Source organism: Sarcophilus harrisii, chromosome 1 (genome assembly GCF_902635505.1).
Source record: "Sarcophilus harrisii chromosome 1, mSarHar1.11, whole genome shotgun sequence".
Classification (NCBI taxonomy): domain Eukaryota; kingdom Metazoa; phylum Chordata; class Mammalia; order Dasyuromorphia; family Dasyuridae; genus Sarcophilus; species Sarcophilus harrisii.
The window spans coordinates 17,385,249-17,394,056 of NC_045426.1; positions in this window are offsets into that span (position 1 = coordinate 17,385,249).

The window sequence follows — 8,808 nt, forward strand, 5'->3', positions numbered from 1 at the left end:
ACTTCTTTCTTCTCTTATTTTGCCTTCCTTCATTTCCTCTTTCTTCTATTTCCCATGACTTGTTTTTCCCTTCCTTCTTTCCTTTTTTTAATTTTCCATCCCTCCCTTACTTCCAAGCCCATGTGTTTTGTTTTGATTCAGAGGTTTAATTTGGGGTTCATGAATTGCTTTTTCAAATATTTTGATAAGTATATTTTAATATAATTTCCTTGGTAATCCTGTGTATTTGGTTTTATGCATTTAAAGTATTATTTTGAGGAGGTCCATAGATGCCAGTAGATTACCAAAGTGATCATGACACAAAAAAGGGATGTTGACATAAATGAATTTACAGCTTTGGGGGAGTACGTCCTAGTCTCTGAGGACAATTAGGGCCAAAATGTTACATATGAACAAGGACTGGAAACCCTCCCTAAATATAACAAAAAGTTTGTTCATAAAGATTGAAAAACTTGAACATGCTCTCTCTGGAGTCTATAAAAAGCCATTAAATTAGTCAGAATCAGACTTGGGTTATAGGAAAATCCATGAGAAGGAATCAGCTTATGGTGACAAGAATAAGTCAGTCTTGACTCAAAGCTTCTACCTACTGTTCTTCTATAACCGGAGGACAACCTTGTGAACTTCAAAGGGAGAATGGGATTTGGGGTTTCCTATCTTTCAAATGGCATCCTAGCATCACCCCCAGTTTAGCAGGGCTGTTAGCAGTGCCAATAATAGGAGCCAGAAAGAAACTGACCACAGTGTGGAAATACAAATTCAAAGCTCTACAAGGATCCTGGCAGAAAATTCACCAAATATCTAAGGCCATGATCTGGAAACCTCTAATAAGAGGAATTCCAGAAGCTGTGGATAAGTTAGCCCCTTAATCACATGTGCTCTCTAAGTTTAAGTCCACTTTTCCCTCTAATCTGAATATATTATATGATAGAATTTGTGTCACAGACTTTGGACAGGGTGAATATTTTTTGAACAAGCTGTTCTTATTATATTAAGTTAGGAAATATATCATTCCAAATGTGAATTAAGACAGTCTGATTAAATGATTTCAATTGACAATCTGGGGGCTTATGGGCTATTGCATTTGAAATACCTTGTCTTACCCCTCTTTAGGACTAACTATACTTGAAAAGCCACACTCTGGGTACCTGATTAGTCAGTTGGATTGGTCACCCCAGGAAATATACTAGATAAGGCACATTTTTTATAAAAATGTTTCACTGGCCAGTTGGAGTCCAAGCTACCCAACTTGGCTATATATGCATTTTATTTTATATTATTATATTATGTTATAGATAACAATATATACATTTTATTAGAAATAATACATTCTGAATTTGAATCCTGACTCCAATATTTATCAAATTTTCACTCTATAAAAGTTAGGGAACGCTATGAATTTGTTTCCTCAATAAAATGGAGGTAACAATGTCTGCATTACTTATATCAGTGTGCATAAGATCATGGGATTATAGATTTAGAAATGTCATCAATTTGGGAAGTCATACTATCCAGGCAAGGGTGCACTATGGCCAACTTGTGCTGGCCCTCAAGAACCAGTTGTTAAGTGTTCAGTATATGCATCCAGCCCTTAGAACTTGGCAAGTTTTCCATTCATTCTAGCAGCTTTTTGTCTTGTCCTTCACCACTGTTTTTGTCTACAGTCACATGCTTGCATAGAAGTGATACAGATCAAGATTTAACATTGTTTTATTCATTTACTAAACTAATCAAATTACTAATTGGACAATTTTTATAAAATCAGACAGCATAATAATAATAAAATTTATAATAAAATGCACCTGGAGAAATAGACTGTCAGTAATATCAAGGAAAATAGCAAAAGTTTGACCTTTCTATGCCTCAAATGATACTAGGAAGCAATGTTTTAAAAATAGTTATTGAGAACTGCTTTTATTAAGAAAAACAAGCTAACAAACACCCCCCCCAAAAAGAAACAACAACCCACTGACAACCCGGAAAAGAATATCAGTGTTCTGGATTCACAAATTAGACTAAACACCTAGAAATATATGTGTGTGCAAACCTTGAGTTCAATAAATGTCAGAACAAAAACTGCCAGGAAAGAGACTTTTTATTTTACAAGAAGTCCTAAAATAACTAGAACCTACGTTGACAGAAAATAAGTTACAATATTATATCATAAAATATACTGAAATTAAGTGGAGAAATGATCTAAATATAAAAGATTATATCTAATTAAATTCTAGCTTCAGATCTGAATATACTCTAATAGTACAGCTCTATCGTGCACAGAGGAGCAATGATTCTCCTACTTAAGGATGGATGCTCTTTAGTGATCTTGAACCTCAAGATTTATTTAGATGGTTCCTTTCAATCACTCTAGCCAACTATTTGCGATTAAGCAAACAATCTGTTTCTTGCCTGTGCAGCCTTCCCCATATTTCCCATACCAGGAATTCACTCTTTCCTCATCTTTACTTTCTCCAAGGCTTAGCACTTGTGCCATCCTTTTTGGAAATCTTTCCTTGATATACTTGGTTGTGAATGCTCAACCTCTTAAAAAATCATGTATTTTTGGTTTATATGTTTCATCTATACAGAAGATTTTTCATTTTTTCCTCTTAGTTTTCTTGTCTTCTGTACTTATCGTTATGCATATATTAGGAACTTAATAAATGTTTGCTGGATTGGATTGGATTAAAAGAATCAAAAGAAATTATATCTTCTTCTGATGTATGAGATAAAAACTCATAAACTTAAAATTACATATTAATATGCATATATATGTAACTTACAATTAAATAAAAATATAAAACTTTTGTATTAATAAAGTAATTATACTTTAATTATAATTCATATAATTAATTTATATAATTATAAAGTATAAAATGGAAACAAGAATGGGAGAAATTTTTGAATCGAATATGTTCACTAAAATTCTGAAATCAAAAATCTAGCAAGGAGTATCCTTGCATACCTCATTCATATGAGAAAATTTCCTTGATTAGTACTCTCCCTTCTTCCAATGCATCCCCCTTTCTTGCTTTCATTTTTGGGGAGATCATTCCAAATAGTACGTTCATTTCCATGCCTTCTGTCAATAGTTCTTAGGGATTAAATGTAGCATCTTTCCACACAGGGAATATAAAAGGAAATATAAAATTCATATAAAATGAAAATTGAAAATTAAATATTTTATCACAGTTACCCGATGTGCCATTTCATTTATTACTTCATAAATACTTAATAAACCTCGAGTTTCCCAAAGGCTGGCGAACTACTAAGACTGGACTTCCTTTTAAACTAAAATTGTCCCAGGTGATGCCCTTAACGTTCTGCACTTGATACAGGAATGGATCGGAAAAGAGCAGTTTTTTTCCCCCCAGCCAGGAAGAGCGTGTCAAGTGGGAATATTTCAAAGTTACAATTGGACTCATTTCCATAGCCAGCTGGGCACAGTTGAATTACGCCTTTAGCTGGCATACCAACAATGAAGAATCACCAAACCAACATTACCAACAACCCGGTACCAAAAGGCAGGCTGGCGTTTTGGGAAAAGCAGACGAACTGGCGAAATGGTGCCGACGGTAGCCATCGTGGGAGAGCAGGGTTCCCAGAAAAAGCATCTTCTGCCTCTTAGTTGACTACACCAAATTCTCTGACTGTATGCTGGATCCAGTGAAACTCGCCAGCAAGTCCTCAGAGATGAGACAGCTACTTTCACTTGTCCTGACCTTCCTGCAGGGGCGAGGATACAAGGGTGAACAAATAACAGATTACTTTAAGATTGAAAAGGGAAGACAAGGCTTAACATTGTCTATTTATTTAACTTTGATGCTTTTACACACCAGGAAATTTACGATTCTAAGTTGAGAACTTCTTTTATTAAGAAAAACAAGCTAACAAACAATCCCCCCAACAAAAAAAAAAAGAAAGAAAGAAATAACAACCCACAAATAACATGGAAAGAATATCCTGGTGTTCTGGATTACAAATTCATTCAAGCACCTAGAAATATGTATTGCAACACAACACAGTCTACTATTTCTGTGAATTTCCTTCGACGTTTCAGGGGACTTCGATTGTCTGTGGCTTACCTGGTGGCCAGGAGATTTTGATAAGGAATAACAACGCAGTGCTTAAGATCTCTGAGCTAGAGACCAGCACCGTGCCGGGGATCGGCTCCCCCGGGAGACCGGCTCCGAGCTAGACACCGACACTGCGGGGGGGACCGGCTCTGAGCTAAGGACCAGCAGCGGGCCGGGGATCGGCTCCACCCAAAGGACCGGCTCAGAGATAGACAGCGAGTGTGGGACCGGCTCTGAGCAAGGGACCCCACAGGCAGGGATCAGCTCCACCGGAGGACCCGGCTCAAACTAGGACCCCACCGGGCAGGAGATAGACTCCCCACGGAAGACCACGGCTCCAGCCTGGGACTGGTTCAACCTTTGGTTTACTCCCTCAGCTGATAATTTCATCCAAAAGGTTTCATCGCTTGGTTGCAATTACAAATGGAATGGACTCTTTCTCATTGCTTCCTTCATTTCCCATTGAGTCTTTAAGCTTGATGGCCATTTCTAGTGTACTGTACCAGAGAGTCTCTTTTAGGCATAGTTTGTACTAAATGTTACTGAGGTCACTTCCAAAGCTAATATTCTGTGCTTCAATGATTCTTTAAGCAGTTCCTTTCCTGGTTCAGCCTGGTGATTGTATGCCAAATGCTATCTCTTCAGGCAGGATACTGTTGGACAGAGACCAAGGATGACAAAATTTGAATTTCATTTCAGAAAGATGAAGGGAAGTCTATTCAGTAATCAATCGTTGGAATGGGTTTGGAGGTTCAGTTGAGATTCAGGATAGTGGTTCTGGTTCTTGAGAAAATTCTAGACATGGAACATCCTGAATGAAACTTGGGAAAATCAGAAAATTTATGTCTGGGTGGTGGGAGGCCATGTGACCCTACTGGAGAAACCTGCTCAAGATGATAGGAGATGAGGTGAATATGTCGAGGAACAAAGCAAAACAAGTCAGTTAGTTAGGATGCAAAGTGTATAGAGGAGAGTAATTTTGTAATAATCTTGTAAAAGTAGCCTACAAATGGATTCGGAAGAGTTTTAAATGCTAATCAATAAGATATATTGCCGAAACTCTATTTTATTTTTAAACAGCTAACTAGTTGCTAGTGTGCTTTTAGAATACGATCTTGTTGATTCTGTCACTTACAACCATATCCCTCCTTTTAGTGCAAAATTTTATGGCGATAGACATTAGAAACAGCAGAAGTTTGCATTGTATTTTTTCATAATATAATAATTAATAGATTCATACTAAAATATAGATTTATAAAGGCATAAATATGGATGTAACTTTTTATTACATGGCCACAATCTGTATTTGTAAGTCAGTTCCATATCCACTATAGAGTGATTTCTTGAGTTTATCCTGTTCCACTTTTAGTTATATTACTGTGTATAAAAAGATTAGTTCAACAGTACCATGATTTTTTAAAATAATATAAAAATATTTTATATATTGACGCCTGTCAAAAAGAGGGACGACAAATATGTAAAAAGTATTTTTGACACTAATGGACTACTAAAGTTTGAGAATGCAGGCAGTTAGACTTTAAAAAAACCTAAGAACTAAGGTTTTATATATATATAAATACTTCACTATAATATATGTAAACATACACATATATAAACATAAATACATTATATATATATATATATATATATATATATATATATATATATATATAATTAAATTCAATGTGTCTAATATAGGCTTGGTATGTTTTCTTAATAAACTTTCAAAAATTAGATTAAGGTTTGTTATAAAATAAGGTTAATGATTGTAAAAGATTTTAAATAATATCTTTTTTACCTTATTTTGGGTTTTATTGGATATAAGTTATACATACAGCCACCATATATATATATATAAATTGGACAGGGAGGCTCATTTTTTACCTAATCAGGCCTTTTCTTTCCAGTGGATGGGGTATTCAGGCACAATTCCAGGTCAAGATAGGAAGAGCAGAGTATGATATAAAACTGGCTGAAGTTTCATGTAAATTATGGGTTCCTCATTTGCTTTTCTTATAGTTTTGTTGTTAATAAGGTTAGATCCACATGGTTTGAGTTAACTCTCACCTGCATAAATTAATTATTCAAAAAACCAATGGGAATTGATTTTGTCAAAATTTGTTAAATTCTTCTGAATTTATCACTAGTAGAATTTGCTTGTAGCTTTATGTAGAGATCTCTGCAAATGATCTGAGTCTGGAGCTGGTGATGGTAAAATCATTTGAACCTATTGCAGACCTTCCACAATTGTTTGACACAAAGGGTACCTTTTGATCTCAGAATACACACACACATGCTACAAAAACTTACCCTAAAGCTTCCATATTGAGAATGTTTGTCCAGTTCAGCTATTGTTGTTAGTTGCATGCATGCTATGGATTTATTACTCATTCTTCAAGCTATTTATCATTTCTGCTTGGACCAATGCCACTGTAGGAACCAAAGCCCTTGTACTACATACTTTCCAGTCATGGTTTGCACACAATGGTTATGCAAAGAATCTTCCTGTGGTATTTACCTGCCTTTCTTTGCAAGAGTTGATTCCTCATGGAAGGAAAAAGTAATTACAAAGTGCCGAGGAGTAGTGGACTCACCTACCATTCTAGAACACATTCTAAGTGTTTAGTGCACATGATATGGTTTTGCTAAATTATAAGACTATGTTGTTTGAGGTCCAGAAGTTTTCATTGATTAAATTATCTGCTAGATGTTTCTCTTGCATGTGGTCTCAACGGGACCATGAACCATTTATGTTACTGAACTGTTATATTTTAGTTTTTGCCTTCCTTGGTGCAAAAGGGCATTGCCCAAATCATTTCCTGTTCTGAAAACAACAGATATTGAGATGTTGCCGTTGAGAATAGGGGGATTGATGCCAGTTGTTATATAAAATAATGCATTGGGAAAGCTAATATGTTTAACCACATTAATGAACAGAATGTTACTAATATAGATTACCTTGCCCTGAATTCAGGAGAAAACTTGTGATAAATACAAAACACACTTGAAAACAATGTCTGGTAAAATTGGGGTAAAGTTTTATTTTCATGAAAAAGATCCCAAAACGAATGTTCAGGACCATAAAGGTTTTGCAATATTTATAAGGAAAAACCCTAGGCGACGGAAGCTGATAGCTTTAGCAACCTTCAAGACAAAGAAATTTAGAGAATATACATTGGGAGAGGAATAAAGCGTTTTCTCTTGACCCGATGATAATGGTTTCAACAAGGCCGCTGATCAATAAAACTAATAGAGATGATTTATTTATTTTTCAGCAAAGTAGCGGGATATAAAAGAAATCTACAAAGGCTTTTTATCATTCAGTATGTCACTATAAAACCTTGAAGGAAAAGAGTGAAAAAAAGAAATTGTAATTTAAAGTTACAATCACAATTAACTGGGAGTCACCTGTCAAGATAAACAGGACTCAGATAAATTGACCTACAAATAATGTAAACTGAAATAATGGAAGAACTATTCTATGTTTACAGCTGAGATGAATCGTTATAATAAAAGTAATGATTCTATGTAATTAGTTTACAACTTTAATTGTAAACTAATCAAATTACTGGTGGAATAATTTTTATAATCAGACAGCATAATAATAATAAAATTTATAATAAAATGCACCTGGAGAAATAGACTGTCAGTAATATCAAGGAAAAGACCAAAAGTTTGACCTTTCTATGACTCAAATGATATTATTTTAATATTTTTAAAAATTATTAAAAAAAGATGTTTTAAAATGGTTATTGAACTTCTTTTACATTCTCAGAAAACAAGCTAGTACCTTTTAAAAGAAAAACAACGGCTTACTGACAACCTGGAAAGAATATCAGTGTTCTGGATTCACAAATGAGACTAAACACCTAGAAATATATGTGTGTGCAAACCTTGAGTTCAATAAATGTAAAACCGAAAAACTGCAAGCGAACTTTATTTTACAAGAAGTCACAAAATAACTAAGAATTGACGATAAATATTATATCTACATAAAATAACTAGAGCCAAAAGGGATAAATAGTGCAGTATAAAAGATTATGTCATAATTAAATTTTTAGCTTCCAATCTCATTCCCATTCCAATCTTTCTTACAACCTGTTACCGTGTAATTTTCTAGCATGATTGTCTATATCTTCAGTATGCAGGAGAAGGCGGCGGTTCTCTGCTCGCAAGATCGCGTCCTCATTTGGCATTTCATTCTTAATAGTCTAGCTCCAGCAGACTCTCAAGTTTATTCAGGTGGTGCCTCAGTCAGTCTAGCCAGCTATGTTTTGGGTAAAGCAAAACAATCTGTTTTCTTGCCTTGCAGCCTTCCCCCACTCTTCCCTTACACAATTCTTCTCATCTTCCTCTCAAGGCTTTGTCTTTGTATCTTTTCAAATCTTTCCTTGATATGTAGTTGTAATTACTCAACCTCTCAAAATCATATTTTTTGGTTTATCCTTAACACCTGTCTATAGAAGATTTTTCCATTTTTCCTCTTAGTTTTCTCATCTCTTCTCTACATCGTTATGCATATATTAGGAAGTTAATAAACTGTTTGCGCAGTTGATTGGACAAAGAATAAAGAAATTATATCTTCTTCTGATGTATGAGATAAAAACTCATAAACTTAAAATGGAGAATTGATAAAATCATATTATACTAATTACATGACATTAATATACATATATATATAACTTAGTGATAATAAAAATATAAAGAGTTTTTTGAATTAATAATGTTGATGCCT